Raw genomic sequence first — 17,060 nt, forward strand, 5'->3', positions numbered from 1 at the left:
CACACACACAGCTCAGTATCATGAGGGTCTACACACACACACACACACACACAAACAGTGTGAACTTCAGAGATCTCACCTTGAGATCCTGAGCCCAGGTGTGCTACACGCATGCGCACACACACACACACACACACAGAGCTCAGTATCATGAGGGTCTACACACACACACACACACAATTTAACTTCCAGAGGAGCCAGGTATGCTACACACACACACACACACACCCCAGCTCAGTACCACCCAGCCATGCTGCTGCCTAGCACTGTCCTCACAAAAGACACACACACACAAATGAGATCCTGAGCCCAGATGTGCTACACACACATACACAGAACTCAGTATCATGAGGGTCTACACACACACACACACCCCAGCTCAGTAGTGTGCTACACACACACACACACACCCAGCTCAGTACCACCCAGCCATGCTGCTGCCCAGCACTGTCCTCACAAAAGACACACACACACACACACACTCCAGCTCAGTAGTGTGCTACACACACACACCCCAGCTCAGTAGTGTGCTACACACACACCCCCCAGCTCAGTACCACCCAGCCATGCTGCTGCCTAGCACTGTCCCCACAGAGGCCCAGCTCTTGAGGGTCTATTCCTATGGTTCTCTGGGCCAGCAGAGAGTGGGCAGAGGTGGGTGACCTCTCACCACACCCTCGAGGCTTTCCTGAGGACAAGGAGGATCCCTGAGAGGGGCTGGCTCTTTCCTCTCTCCCTCCGACCCTCCTGTCCCTCCCCGGGGACTCAGGGGCCCCAAGCACCTAAGGACAAGTGAAGCTCTCCAGGGACTGTGTTCCTTGTGAGCAACGTGACTATCACAGAGGCTGTGTAAACTGTGTAACCAAGGTTTCTAGGCCATCCAAACCCAGGCTAGCTGGCTCAAATTCCTGTTCCCTCATGAATTCATTTTCCCTCATGAATTCCTTTTCCCACCACCCAAGAATAGCAGGGGGCCACCAAGTGTGCCTGAGTCAGCTGCTAGAAAGGACTCTGGTTGCCAACGGAGCCCTCCCACCTGAATTCTGGGACAGAGTCTGGGCCTACAGACTAAAGTCCAGAAAACTCCCTCGGCCTGGCCTTGGAAGGGAAGGAAAGCCCCTGGCATCTCATGTCAGTGAGAATACTGCTCACCCACACCTCCCCGTCTCCACCACACACAAGCTCAACATCTGCTCATGTTATTTCTCAAACCTGCAAGGTGTCCCAGACATTCTCTCCCTCCACAAATGTGGTCCAGTCATCATCCTCAGAAAGACCTCCCCAACCATCACCAACCCATCCAACACACCCAATGATGCAGGCCAAAAATGCTTCTCCCCCAGGAATATCTACATCTTAATCCCTGGATACAAGGAGCCTATCTGTGTAGGTAACCTTATATGGCAAAAGAAATTCTGCGGGTGTGATCAAGTTAGGGATCTTGAGATGGGGAAGACTGTTCTAGGTTATGTGGGTAGGCTCACGGTAATCACGAGGGTCCTCACAAGGAGTCAGAAGCTGATGTGACAGCAGAGGCAGAGGGACAGAGCGAGAAACTGGTCAATGCTAGGCTGCTGGCTTCGTCGACGGAGGAAAGAGACCACAAGTCAAAGGATCTAAGCAGCTTCAGGAAGCTGGAAAGGACAAGAAAACAAAATTTTCCCTGGAGACTGCAGAAGGAAAATAGCCCTGTAGGCCCAGACTGACATCTGACCTCCAGAACTATAAGATAATAAATGTCTGCTGTTTCATTTATTTTTCACTGTGCTGGGTCTCTGTCGCTGTGTGAGCTTTTCTCTAGCTGCAGCAAGCAGGGGCTACTTTCTAGCTGTGGAGCGGGCTTCTCATCACAGAGGCCTCTCTTGTTGCAGGGCAGGGGCCGTAGCATGTACAGGCTTCAGTAGCTACAGCTTCCAGGCTCTAGAGCACGCAGGCTCAGTAGCGGTGGCGCAGGGTCTTAGTTGCTCCGTGGAATGTGGGTCATCCCGTGTCTCCTGCATTGGCAGGTGGATTCTTTCCCACTGAGCCACCAGGGAAGTCTGCATGGGTTCTGTTCTAAGGCACTCAGATGGCAGCGTTTGCTAACAGCAGCCATGGGACATTAACACACAGGCCCTTCTCTGAACTCAGCTGAGCCTGAGTGTCGCATACAGCACAGGCCCTCGGGGTTCTCATGTGCAAGCTCTCCTTCCAGACTAGACAGTAAAAACCTAGTGGGCTGGGCCTTCTTTCACCCCCAGAAGGCAATGCACGCACTAGGTGTTCAATAAATTTCTCCACTCCCACAGTAGTCAGACGAAAGACAAACAGTAGCCACAGTCAAGACCTGAGACAGTTCCTCCTTGTCTAATGAGTTTCCAATTAGTCACTGCCAGCAAGTTTCCAATTCACCAAGAGGCATACAGGAGCAGCGACTGCCCATTCACCCCAGCAGCCCCACACTCTAGGCCTCAGAAGAGGGACTGGAGCAGGGGCGTAGCTGCCCTGCCATGCCAATATTAAGTGACCAGCCACAAAAACTGGAAGAAAAGACCACTTTGGACTTTGAAGAAGGGACTATAGCAAAAGGACCCTACAGATATCCCAGGAAAAGTCCACCAGGAGGTTTCATCGAAACTGAAGGCAAAGGAGAGCAATTACTGTGGATGAGAAATTGCTATTGCTCATAGCCAGGGTAGGTCACAGCTTGTCACTAAGCAGGAAAATGACACAGACACAATGTCCCCAGAAGATGGAGGGGATAAAGACCATGCTAGAAATCACAGACACCTCCAGTGTTCTCAGAGGCCTCATCTCTCCCATCTCTAGAGGCTCACAGGACCACCCCTCCTTATCAGCAAAATTCAGAGACCCAGCCCCACAAATTAACCATCTAGTTGCTCCCCGTACACCCACTATAGAGGGTGCTTATTTTGAGGCCACCTTTAAGAGTTGCAGCATTTACTACTGCATCAGATTCAAAGGCATTGGAGAATTTCAGTGGGAAGCAAGTGGGAACAGAGGGGCCCACTGGATCTGAGTTCTCAGAGGAGAAGGAGAGAATGAGCAAGTACCTCAGTACATGAGAGTCCAGAGAGCAGAGATTAAGTGCAATAAATGGATTCACAGGCTTTGGAGGCAGGCAGATGTGGTTTGTAACCCAGTTACTCTGTTTTACTAGCTATGGGTGGCCTTGGGCAAGTCACTGGATCTAACCAAACTTCAAGTTCCTTTACCCATAAAATGAGCACAGCAATACTACCAACTTCACTGGTCTCCAAGAGCGAGAGGATACAAATAGAGCAATTTGAACAACTGTCGCGCAGTATACCTTCCATAAATGGTAGCAATGAGAAGGATGGATGAGTTACTATTTGTCCATAAGCATCAGAATAAGAGATTTTTCTGATGCATGTCTAAGAAAGTAGACCCATATCTCAAGTCAATAATAGAGATACAAGTTTAATCATGTACCACCCTGACCTAACCCTCCCCTCCCCACTTCACCCTAATCCTGCCGATCATCCATCATCTATGATCCCAACACAGATTTGGACAATGATCTCTTAAGGGCAAATATAAAGCAATTCAGCTGGAAATGGAAACAAGTCTGATATCCAGGCCCCACAGAAGGTCAAACCAGAGACGAAGTTTGAATGAGTCAGTCCTATGCTGTAGCAGGCAGGGGGCATTCCTCTGGGTTCCGCAGGGAGAGAGCTGGAGAGGAACAGGGCCATGCGGAACAACAGGCCTGAGCAGGAACAGAATTTACTCAGGTACCATGAGGTAGGGAAGCGATTGGTGGAAACCATCCTTGACACCCGACCTTGGATTTTAAAGAAAAAATGTAATCCAACTCCAGGGTAGACAGATGAGAGAGCCAGGACTTAGAGGGAAAAGCCCCAGTGTTTGCCCATTTCCTAAATCACAGGGACTATCCAAGAGGGGAAGGCAGCAGAATAGACCTGAAGGGCCCTGGTACTCCAGCCAGCACGGCTCAAAACCGACTTAGTTCTACTCCTAACTTGCTGGACGACGGGGAGCGGGGCAGTGAGCCATCTGTACTGCAAGGTCTACCCCCTCATTCAGGGATAAGACTAACAGCCCTTCCCAAGTCATGAGCTTCAGAATTCACTGCTCAAGTATATTCAAGCACCCACTCTGCACAAAGACACTGTGGCAGCCTTGTGGGTTGACACAAAGATGAATCACACACAGAACCCGCTCTGGAGAACAAATACTGTATCAGAAGAAACCGGACAAGCACATCAATGACAAAAGGAAGCAAGGACTTCCCTGGCAGTCCCGTGGTTAAAATCCGGTGCTTCCACTGCAGGAGGGACAGGTTCGATCCCTAGCTGGGGAACTAAAATCCCACAAGTCACGCTGTGAGGCCAAAAAATAATAATAATACTAATAATAGTTTTTAAAAAGACATATCAACAGATTATCCGCAAACCAGTGCCTGAAGTGCTGGCACAGAAATGCACATACACTCTGCTGACGGAAGAAGCAGAAAGTGCTACCTGGGGGACCCAGGCAGCTTTAAAGGAGTGACATTTTCGCTGTGTCTTGAATGATGACAAAGCTTCTGCCACGTGAGGAAGAGCCCTAAGGGCACCTGGTACAAGGGTGGCAGCACGCGACAGTGGAGCCCCCAAAGGACCTGGACCACGCAAGGACCTGGGGCGTCTGGCAGCAAGGGGATGGGCACATCCGGGCCAGGCCTGGAAAACCCACCACGGAGACTCGGGGAGACAAAGTGAGAAACTACCCTTAAAATATACAAACTGCTAGGTGGTGCTATGGCCGCAGGGGTCTACACAGCCAGAATGTTCATGAAGCATCCAGAAGCCAAAGAAGATGCTGGCTGTTTACAGAGAGCTTCAAGGAGAGAAAGAGATGGGGAGAATGTGCTAGGAAGAAGGATGACACCTATCCCAACCCCTATGAAGTGGGAAGAAACAAGGCCCCCAATAAATGTGGAGATATGAAACTACCCAGATACAAAATGTTTCTAAACCCAGTGGGGTGAATGCCAAGTCTAGAAACTGTGATCCCAGGGCTTAACTAGAAGGGAATCTTCCCCTGGGCTTCCAGAACAGCTCCCAGCTGGGGGCACTGGGTGGGGGTGAGGGGAGTCAGTGTTACCACCTGAGGGTTTTTCCCTTCCCCAAATTCCCTCCCCAAGCAAATCAGAATTAAGGAGGCTCCCCCAAACACAAGTTGGTCTTCAATTCCAAGCAACAGCAGCAGCCCCCCTTTATGAACTGCTGCCATCGGTCACACACCCTGATTCTCCTGGCCCTCAGGAAACAAGAGCAAGAGCTCCAACCAACACCCCCTCATTGCCCTGGACGCCAACCCTGAGCCTGGCACCTGACCCAGACAACTTAGGAAAGTAGGTTTTCTAAGGCATAACTTACAGACTCACACAACAAGGTCAATTCTCAAAGGCAGATGGCCTTTCGGAGAGCAGGGCCTCCTGCATGACCCTGTCCCTCAGGGATCCCTAACCCAGACCCCAGGGGGGCCCCTCTGCACCCCACAGTACCCGCCCCCACCCCACCCCAGATCCCTGCCTTCCCTTCTAAGGGGCCTCCACCAGGGAAGCCCGAGAAACTCATCCAACCAGTTTCCAGGTGGGAGGAGAGCAGCTTTCTCCCTCAGCTGAGCAGTTACACACACGCAGAGGGGGCAGCTGTCACCAAACCCTAGATTCTGGGGCAGGCGGGTCCACATGGGCATGGCCCAGGTAGCAGTCCTGTTCCTGGAAAAGCCAGGCCTTGATTCAGGGCTGAAACTCAAGGTAGGGCAGGGCAGCAACCTGTCCCTGACCTCCCGGCTTCTGCAGCCCAGAGCTCTGGGAGGAGTGGACAAGGCCCTGGTCTGGCGGTGTCCAGCAGGGGAAGAGTCCGGGTCAGGGACAACATCCTTCCACCTGCCAACTTGCCAGCACCCCTAGATTTTATCTAAAATAACCACCCTCTGTGGATTCTGGGAAAAGGAAACTTCCGGAAAATGTGGGAGATTAACTCTGCTTTTCCCAGGGTGTGCTGGGTCCCTCTACAAACAGCCCCTTCCCTAATCGCCCAACTCCGAGTGTTCAGAGATCAGAAGACCCTCCGAGGCCCCTCGCAGAACCACGTGCAGTAACTCAAAGAGGAACACAGGATTCTCGCTCTTGCCCGGCCTCAATGGACATATCCCCTGGAAGAAGCCTGGGCAGGATTTTAAAAAGGGACTAACTCAACCTCTCCTCAGTTTCTGAAGGCCCAAGGGAGACATTTACCTTTCGCCCCAAAGCCTGTGGCCAACCGGGTTTCACGGCAGAGTCTGGCAAGACTCGGAGGCCTTTGATAGTGCTGCTCCTGCCCCATTCGCACCCCCTGGCCTGGCCAGCTGGGTACCTACCGCTTTCCTCAAAAGGGCTCCCATCTGAGCACCAAGAGGGCCGCGTGGGGTCCGGGAGCCGCATTCGGCCCTGGCAGCCGAGCAGTTAACAGGCTTGGGGCGAGCAGAGAGCTGCCACCAACAGCCTCGGGAATTAAAGCGCCCGCCGCCTCCTGCAAAACCTCTTCAATAAACGTTCTATTCAGAATCAGTTGCGCGTGTGGGTCATACTTTCTGCATTTCTTTCATTCCTGATGCCCGGGGGGCCCCTAACAGAGGAAATGGAGCTTCCCACCCCAACTCAGCAAGTCCCCGCTGGGTGAAGACCCAGGTCACAGCCAGGCCAGGTGAGCGCCACCAACCGCTGAGGACGTGCAAGTGTCTCCAGCAATTCAAGTCTGGGGACGCTAACTGCAGGAAGTCAAATAGTGAAGACACTTGAACAAAGCGGGAGCATTCACCAGCGCAACAATAACCCATTTATGCGGCTCCTCCCCCACCTCAGGCCCTCAAAGCCTGAGGATATTAACCCTCACAACAGCCAGAGACAGAGGGGAGGGATGGCTGCAGCGGTTGGGAATTATTTCCCTGTTTTACGGATCAGGAAACTGAAGCACACGTGGCTCCCAAGATGCTGGGCTGGAATAACCCCAATAGCAGGCAATGTGGTAATAAACACATTCTCTGTGAACTCTGCCTACCACAACCGTTTGTGTGGTAAGTCGCTTCAGCTGTGTCTGACTCTTTGCAACCCCATGGACTGTAGCCTGCCAGGTTCCTCTGTCCGTGGGATTCTTCAGTCAAGAATATTGGAGTGGGTTGCCATTCCCTTATCCAGGGAATCGAACTGAGTCTCCTGCGTTGCAGGTGGATTCTCTACCGCTAAGCCACCGGGGAAGCCAGTGAGGCGGACCTATTTACTCACTCACCAAAAGCCGTGCAGCAGGAAAGCCAGGGTTTGGCCGGAATTCCGGGGCTCCTCACTATTCCTCAACCCCAACATGAGTGGAGCCAAGAAATACAGCCAAAGATGGATGGAATGGTGCCAACCCTGCCCACCTCGTGGGAATGCCTTCTGGCACTTTCTGCCCTTTAACAAGTAACACTATGCTCAGAACAAGTTCCTACAGCATGGAGCAAACCTCAGAAGGAGGCCAACATGGAGTCGGCTGGGAATTCATAACCTGCCCATTGATGCCTCCAGAAACCACTTCTGTGTCAACATGTGACCCAGGGGCCAGCACACAGGTTGCCTTCTCTACTGCAAGCTCATAGCAGGAGTTCTGATCCACACAGCTGACTCAGGCAATGGGCAGGTGTCCTAACTTGTTTCCCGTGTGTGCTGCCTTCCTTACTCAGTCACAGCCTCCTCAAGGTTAAGGACCAGATCTTCCCAGGGTTTTGTGCATTTTCTTCCCCCAGGCCTTCTGATGCTCCAGTCCCTACTACTGATTTTGGCAGCTGTAGGACTCATGCCAGAAGAAAGCTGAAGCACACAGGAAGGATGGTATTTTCTGGGCTCTTGTAATGGGAAGAAGAGATATCTCCAGTGGAGACACAGAAAAAGGTTTGGGGATGGAGAGGCAATCTGTTCACCTCTTCTCTGCTGCCTGGTCAGGCTCAGCCCAGCTGAAAATTGCATCATCAGGGCTCAGATAACTTCCATTTAAAAACAGGACTACTCACAAATATTTGTTGACAGTATAAACCACACGCCAGGTGCTGGGGACACAGCAATGAATAAGACAAATCCTTACTATCATGGAGCTTACACTCCAATATGGAAGACGGTCACAAAAGGTAGACAAATATCTCATATATTCCTGGACAGTGTTAAGTGTTATGAAAAAGATGAAAAAGAGAAAAGGCAATATGGGGGTGGACAGTGTTAGTTAGAGAGGCCTGGGAAGTCTCTGTAAAGGTGACTCGTGGCAGAGACCTGTATGACAGGAAGCAGCCAGACATACACAGTTCCTCTGCCAATCTTTTCCTCTGCCCCACCTCAGCCCACCACCCACACATTTGGTATGTCCTAGATCTCATCATCATAGTAAAGTAAAAGTGAAAGTCGCTCAGTCGGGTCCAGCTCTTTGCAAGCCCATGCACTATACAGTCCAAGGAATTCTCCAGGCCAGAATACTGGAGTGGGCAGCCTTTCCCTTCTCCAGGGGATCTTCCCAACCCAGAGATCAAGCCCAGGTTGCCCACATTGCAGGCGGATTCTTTACCAGCTGAGCCATAAGGGAACCCCATCATCATGGTAAGTGCAGACATGATGCTTTTAAGCATTCCACTATTTCTCAGCATAAAAATTACTAACCACACAATAAAACAAACCATGACAAGCAAGTCAGAATATGAAAGAAATTGATACTCCAAAAACTAGGAATAAAAGAAAAATCTGAAAAAGACTTTGAAAAAGTACTAAATGGAAATAAAATAGTTGACCTTTGAACAATATGGGGTTTCGAGGCAGTAGAAATCCATGTATGACTTTACACCCAGCCCTCTGTATCCATGATTTCTCATCTGCAGATTCAACAAGCTGCAGATTGCGTGGTACTGCTATTACTGTTTAGTCTCTGTATCCAACTCTTTTGAGACTCCCTGAGCCCGCCTGAAAGAGATGGGAATACCAGGCCACCTGACCTGCCTCTTGAGAAACCTATATGCAGGTCAGGAAGCAACAGTTAGAACTGGACATGGAACAACAGACTGGTTCCAAATAGGAAAAGGAGTATGTCAAGACTGTATATTGTCACCCTGCTTATTTAACTTCTATGCAGAGTACATCATGAGAAAGAATGGACTGGAAGAAGCACAAGCTGGAATCAAGACTGCCGGGAGAAATATCAATAACCTCAGATATGCAGATGACACTACCCTTATGGCAGAAAGTGAAGGGGAACTAAAAAGCCCCTTGATGAAAGTGAAAGAGGAGAGTGAAAAAGTTGGCCTACAGCTTAACATTCAGAAAACAAAGATCATGGCTTCTGGTCCCATTACTTCATGGGAAATAGATGGGGAAACAGTGGAAACAGTGTCAGACTATTTTTTGGGGCTCCAAAATCACTGCAGATGGTGATTGCAGCCATGAAATTAACAGACGCTTACTCCTTGGAAGGAAAGTTATGACCAACCTAGATAGCATATTCAAAAGCAGAGACATTACTTTGCCAACAAAGGTCTGTCTAGTCAAGGCTATGGTTTTTCCAGTGGTCATATATGAATGTGAGAGTTGGACTGTGAAGAAAGCTGAGTGCCGAAGAATTGATGCTTTTGAACTGGGGTGTTGGAGAAGACTCTTAAGAGTCCCTTGGACTGCAAGGAGATCCAACCAGTCCATTCTAAAGGAGATCAGTCCTGGGTGATCATTGGAAGGAATGATGCTAAAGCTGAAGCTCCAGTACTTTGGCCACCTCATGCCAAGAGCTGACTCATTGGAAAGACTCTGATGCTGGGAGGGATTGGGGGCAGGAGGAGAAGGGGACAACAGAGGATGAGATGGTTGGATGGCATCACTGACTCGATGGACGTGAGTCTGAGTGAACTCCGGGAGTTGTTAGTGATGGACAGGGAGGCCTGGCATGCTGCGATTTATGGGGTTGCAAAGAGTTGGACACGACTGAGCAACTGAACTGAACTGAGCCCGCCAGGTTCCTCTGTCCATGGGATTTCCCAGACAAGAATACTAGAATAGATTGCCATTTTCTTGTCCAGGGGATCTTCCCAAACCAGGAATCAAATACGCACCTTCTGCACTGGCAAGCAGATTCTTTACTACTGAGCCCCGTGTAGTACTATAGTACATATTTATTGAAAAAAATCCACATATAACTGAACCCACACATTTCATATCCAGATTTTTCAAGGGTTAATTGTATACAATATTGACATGTTAAACCCAATAGGTAAATTAAACAGAAAATTAAATACAGCTAAAGAAAGAATTAGTGAAATGGGGGGAAAAAAAACTGAGGAAATTATCCTGAAATAGATGTAAAGAGAAAGATAGAAAATATGAACATTAAGAGACAAGATCCAGGGCTTCCCTGGTGGTCTAGTGGTTAAGAATCTGCCTGCCAATGCAGGGGACATGGGTTCGATCCCTGGTCTGGGAAGACCCCACATGCTATGGAGCAACTAAGCCCATGTACCTACTGAGCCTGCACTGTAGAGCCCAAGAGCCCCAGCTGCTGAAGCCCACACACCTAGAGGCCATGCTTCGAAACAAGAGAATACCCTGCTGTCTGCAACTAGAGAAAGCCTGTGTGCAGCAATGAAGACTCAGGACAACCAAAAATTTAAAAACAGTAAACAAATTTTTTAAAAGAGAGAGAGAGACAAGATCCAAAGAGTTCCGGAGGAAGAAAAGGAAAAGAATTAAGGGAGAGGCAATTTTCAAAGACAGAATATATATGAATTTTCCAGAACTGAACATATCAACATCTGTCCTCATATTGAAAGCACAACTAAGTTAAATTTTTTTTTAAAGTCCACATTTAGACCTATCATACATAGTATAAATGCAGATTATCAAAGACAAAAAAGAACATCTTAAAGGATTATAAGGAAATACTATGAACAAACATATGCTAATGAATTAGATAACTTTGATGCCATGGAGAGTGAAAAAGTTCGCTTAAAGCTCAACATTCAGAAAACGAAGATCATGGCATATGGTCTCATCACTTCATGGGAAATAGATGGGGAAACAGTGGAAACAGTGTCAGACTATTTTGGGGGGCTCCAAAATAACTGCAGATGGTGAATGCAGCCATGAAAGTAAAAGACACTTACTCCTTGGAAGAAAAGTTATGACCAACCTAGATAGCATATTCAAAAGCAGAGACATTACTTTGCAGACTAAGGTCCGTCTAGTCAAGGCTATGGTTTTCCAGTAGTCACGTATGGATGTGAGAGTTGGACTTGTGAAGAAGGCTGAGCACCAGAGAATTGATGTGTTTGAACTGTGGTGTTGGAGAAGACTCTTGAGAGTTCCTTGGACTGCAAGGAGATCCAACCAGTCCATTCTGAAGGAGATCAGCCCTGGGTGTTCTTTAGAAGGAATGATGCTAAAGCTGAAACTCCAGTACTTTGGCCACCTCATCCAAAGAGTTGACTCATTGGAAAAGACCCTGATGCTGGGAGGGATTGGGGGCAGGAGGAGAAGGGGACGACAGAGGATGAGATGGTTGGATGGCATCACTGACTCGATGGACATGAGTCTGAGTGAACTCCGGGAGTTGGTGATGGACAGGGAGGCCTGGCGTGCTGCAATTCGTGGGGTCGCAAAGAGTAGGACATGACTGAGCGACTGAACTGAACTGATGCCATTCCCAGACAAATTCCTAGAATGACATAAACCAATGAGTATTTGGGAAGGAACAAAAGATCTGAAGAGATCTGTTAACAAGCAAAGAGCCTGAATTATGAATTTTTAAACTTCCAATAATGAAAAGCCCAGGACGCAATGGCTTCACTGGTGAATTTACCAAACATTTAAAGAATTAACAGCAATTCTTCACAACCTCTTCCAAAAAGCAGAAGAGGAAGGAACACTTCCTACACATTCTATGAGGCCTGATAAAAGACCAAACAAAATATCACAAGGGAAAAAAAAAGCTACAGGCCAGCATCCCTTATAAATGTGGCTATAAAAATCCTCAACAATACACTAACAAACTGAATCCAGCAACATATAAAAAGGAATATACACTATGACCATGTGAATTTATCCCAGAAATACAGGATTGGGTTAACATCCAAAACCAAAAATAAATTAATATAATTTTAGATATTAATAGAATAATATACAAAAACCATCTGGTCACCTTAAATAGACCCAGAAAAAAAATTTGACAAAATCTGACATCCTTCCATGATAAAAACACCACACAAGCTAGGAATAGAAGGGAACATCCCCAATCTTATAAAGAACATACAAAAAACACCACAGATACTTCACCTCAAAGGAGAAAGAAGAAATGTTTTCCCCCTAAGATTAGGAATAAGACAAGAATTTCCCCTCATGACACTTCTATTCAACATTGTACTGGAGTTCTAGCCAGGAAAATTAGGCAAGAAAAAGATATAAAAGACATTCAGATTGAAAAGGAAGAAGTAAAAGTATTTCTAGTTGGCTTAAAACTCAACATTCAGAAAACTAAGATCATGGCATTCGGGCCCATCACTTTATGGCAAATAGATGGGGAAACAATGGCCACAGTGAGAGACTTTATTTTGGGGGGCTCCCAAATCACTGCAGATGGTGACTGCAGCCATGAAATTAAAAGACACTTGCTCCTTGGAAGAAAAGTTATCACCAACCTAGACAGCATGTTAAAAAGCAGAGACATTACTTTGCCAACAAAGACCCGTCTAGTCAAAGCTATGGTTTTTCCAGTAATCATGTATGGATGTGAGAGTTGGACTATAAAGAAAGCTAAGTGCTGAAGAATTGATGCTTTTGAACTGTGGTGTTGGAGAAGACTCTTTAGAGTCCCTTGGACTACAAGGAGATCAAACCAGTCAATCCTAAAGGAAATCAACACTGAATGTTCCTTGGAAGGACTGATGCTGAAGATGAAGCTCCAATACTTTGGCCACCTGATGTGAAGAACTGACTCATTTGAAAAGACCCTGATGCTGGGAAAGATTGAAGGCAGGAAGAGACGGAGATGACAGGATGAGATGGTTGGATGGATTCACCGACTCTATGGACATGAGTTTGAGTAAGCTCCAGGAGTTGGTGATGGACAGGGAGGCCTGGTGTGCTGCAGTCCATGGGGTCACAAAGAGTCGGAGACGACTCAGCAACTGAACTGAACTAAATCCATAGACGACATGATGTTATATATATAGAAAATCTTAAGAAATTCACTAATGAAACAATTAGTGGACTCCACTAACGAAAAGAATCCAGTAAGATGGAAGGATACAAGAGCAATACACAAAAATCAATTGTATTCCTATATACTAGTAGCACACAATCCAAAATGCAATGAAGTGAAATGCCCTGGTGGTCCAGTGACTGGTACTCTACACTTTCACTGCCAAGGGAATGGGTTTAACCCCTGATGGGAGAACTAGGATCCTGCAAATTGAGTGGCTTACCCTCTCCCCTCAAGAAACAAAACAATCCCATTTATAACAAAGCATTGAAAACTGTGGAATATATTTAACAAAAGGCATGTAAGAATTGTATATGGGAAGCTACAAAACACTTGAAAGAAACTAAAGACCTGAATAAATGGAAGGATATCCCATGTTCATGGATCAGAACACTTAACACTCTTAAAGTTAGTGATAGTAAATTAATTTACAGACTCAATGTGATCTATTTCAAAATTCTAGCTGGCATTTCTGTAGAAATTGACAAGACGATCATAAAATTCATATGGAAAAGCAAGGGAGCCAGAATAGCTAAAACAATCTCGAAAAAGAACAAAGTTAGAAGACTCACAGTTTCCAACTTCAAAACTGATTACAAAGCTATAGTTATCAAGACTATACTGACATATAGATAGACATATAGATTAATGCAACAGAACTGAGAGTACAGAAATAAAACTTCACATTTAAAGTCACCTGATTTTCATAAGGGTACCAAAACCATTCAATAGGCGAAGAATAGTCTTTTCAACAATGTTAGCACAGCTATATTCACATGCATAAGAATGAACCTGCATATCTAGTTCATATCATGCACAAAAATTAAGTCAAAATGGATCACAGACCTAAATGTAAAAGCTAAAACTATAAAACTCCTAAAAGGAAATATAGAGGTAAGTTTTTGTGAACTTGGGCAAGCAGTGGTTTCTTAGATACAATAGGAAAAGCACAAGCAACAAAACAAAAAAATAGATAAGTTCGACTTCATCAAGATTTAAAACTTACGTTTCGAAGGCACTATAAAGAAAATGAAAAGAAAGTAGACTAGATCATGTTACAATGTATACAAATATTGAATCATTAAGTTGTACATCTGAAACTAATAATAATATATCAATTACACATCATTTTTGAAAAATTTTTAAAAGAGAGACAGTGAAAAGATAAATCACAGAATGGGAGAAAATATTTGTAAACCTGATAATAAACTTGTATCCAGACTATATAAAGAACCCTTACAACAACAATAAAATAACCCAGTTTTAACATAAGCAACAATTTGAATAGATATTTCTCCAAAAAAATATACAAATGGCCAATAAGCACAAGAAAAAATGTTCAACATCATAGTCATTAGGAAAATGCAAATCAAAATCACAATTAAATCCATTTCATACTCACTCTAAGATGGCTAAAATCAAAACCATGTTCAATAACAAGTGTTGGAGAGGATAAAGAGAAATTAGAACTCATATATTGCTGGTAAGAAATTGTGTAGCCTATTTAGAAAACAATTTAACAATTCCTCAAAAAGTTAACTTATAAATAATCATCTCCCAGTAGGTCATATAGAAGCTAGGAGATCTATATGCTGTGTACAAAAAGTTGTACACAATTGTTTATAGCAATATTATTTATAACACAAAAAAAAGTGGAAACAGCTCAAATGTCTATCAACTGATGAATGGATAAACAAAATGTAGTAAACTCATATAATGGAATGAAAAATGGAGAACTGATAACCTGCCACAACATGGATGAAAACATTATGTTAAATGAAAAGGCTAGTCAACAGAACGATACATTGTATGAATTCATTTATGTAAAAGGTCCAGAACAGGTAAATCTAGAAAGATAAAAGTAGACTAGTGATTGCCTGGGGCTAGTGAATAGGGGAAATGACTGCAAAAAGTACAGTTTCTTTTAATAAACTGTGATAATAAAAATGGTTTAGATAGCAGGCTTTCTAGTTGGCACCAGTTAAAGAACCTGCCTGCCAATGCAAGAGACTTAAGAGACTTGAGTTTGATCCCTGGGTCTGTAAGATCCCCTGGAGAAGGGCATGGCAACCCACTGCAGAATTCTTGCCAGGAAAATCCCATGGACAGAAGATCCTGGTGGGCTACAGTCTCTAGTGTCTCAAAAGAGGTGGACATGACTGAGGCCACTAAGCACACACGATTAGACAGCAGAGGGAATTCCCTGGTGGTCCAGTGGTTAGGACTCTGCACTCTCACTGCCGAGGGCCTGTATTTGATCCCTGGTCGAGAACTAGGATCCCACAAGCTGAGCGGCAGGGCCAAAAGAGGGAAAAAAAAAAAAAGATTAGATAGCAGGAATAGTTATACAATTCTGTGCATATATACTAAAAAATGGGTAAATTTTAAGATATGGGAAATATATCTCAAATCAACTCTTAAAAAGTAAAGAGTCAGCAGGAAAAGCATAGACTGCTTAATAACTAGCACTGGGAAAACTGGCTATTTCTCTGGAAAAAATAAAATCAGTTCCATCTTACAAGGCTGAGTGGTTCTCAACCTTGGCTGAACATAAGTTACCTGGGCCATTTCATAACCATGCCTGGGCCCTACCCCAAAATATTTTCATTTTATTGGGCTGATCTGAAATGAAGCTCAGACAATAGTACTATTTTAAAAAGCTCCTCATGAGGCTTTAATATGTAGCCCAGAGAGAAGAACCATTGTCACATACAGAAAATACACTCCAGATGAATTTAAAATGTTAAGAGTAGAAGCAAAACTTAAAAAAAAAATTTTACACACACACACACACACACTATAGTTTCTATAAAATCACACACACATACACACACACACTCTCACACTCTCTCTCTCTCTCTAGTTTCTATAAAATCGGAATAGGAAGGGGCTTCCCTGACCCACCTTCCAATGCAGGGCTTCGAGGGCTTCCCTGCTAGCTCAGTGGTAAAGAATCCTCCTGCCAGTGCAGGAGACAAGGGTTCAATCTCTGATCCAGGAAGATCCCACATTCCAAGGCGCGACAAAGCCCGTGGGCAACAACTTTATTGAGCCTATGCTCTAGAGCCCAGGAACCACAACTGCTGAGCCCACATGCTTGCAACTACTGCATGCCTGCATGCTCAAGAGACACCACAGTGAGAAGCCTACACACCGCAGCTTCAGAGCAGCCCCTACTCACCACAACTAGAGAAAAGCCCGCGCAGCATGGCCAAAAATATAGAAATAAAATTATATATTAAAAGAGCGAGAAGACCTCGAGTTACAGCAAAGAGCACACATACTACAACAAAGACTTAGAGCAGTAAAAAAAAAAATTTAAATAAAAAAAAAATTTTTAAGAACCCATTTAATAAAAATCAGGGTAGGAAAAGATTTCTTGATATGAACAAAAGACTGGCAAATGTGACAACATTAAAATTTAAATTTCCCTATGAAAAATAACTTTAATAAAGTTAAAACAATCCAGAGCTATATGTAATGAATAAAACCCACAAAAGATTATGAATCTGCCTGCAATGCAGGAAATCCAGGTTCAATACCTGGGTCAGAAAGATCCCCTAGAGGAGGAAATGGAAACCCACTCCAGTATTCTAGACTGAAGAATCCCATGGACAGAGGAGACTGACGGGCTACAGTTCATAGGGTCACGAAGAGTCGGACAAGACTGAGAACTAAGACTTTCACTTTGTTTCATTTAGCACATATACATAGTTTTTTTTTTTTTTAATTCCTAAAAATCATCAAGAAAACGGCAACTAAAACTCTGAAAAAGTACCGAGAACCTGTAACTTG

At 45.3% G+C, this 17,060-nt stretch overlaps 1 protein-coding gene across 4 annotated transcripts in view; it reads right to left on the reverse strand.

Moving 5' to 3' along the window:
- PLEKHG3 (pleckstrin homology and RhoGEF domain containing G3) overlaps positions 1 to 17,060 on the reverse strand; it is a 47,354-nt gene that overhangs the window by 22,698 nt on the left and 7,596 nt on the right. Inside the window, exon 1 of one of the 4 annotated variants that reach the window (XM_040226268.1) lies at positions 80 to 152. The exons of the other annotated variants lie outside the window; for them this stretch is intronic. The gene's annotated coding sequence lies outside the window, so the exon portion shown is untranslated. Of the gene's footprint in view, positions 1 to 79; positions 153 to 17,060 lie in introns of those variants that run through there. 4 annotated transcript variants of the gene reach the window in all.

This window comes from Oryx dammah, unplaced genomic scaffold (genome assembly GCF_014754425.2).
Source record: "Oryx dammah isolate SB20612 unplaced genomic scaffold, SCBI_Odam_1.1 HiC_scaffold_26, whole genome shotgun sequence".
NCBI lineage: Eukaryota > Metazoa > Chordata > Mammalia > Artiodactyla > Bovidae > Oryx > Oryx dammah.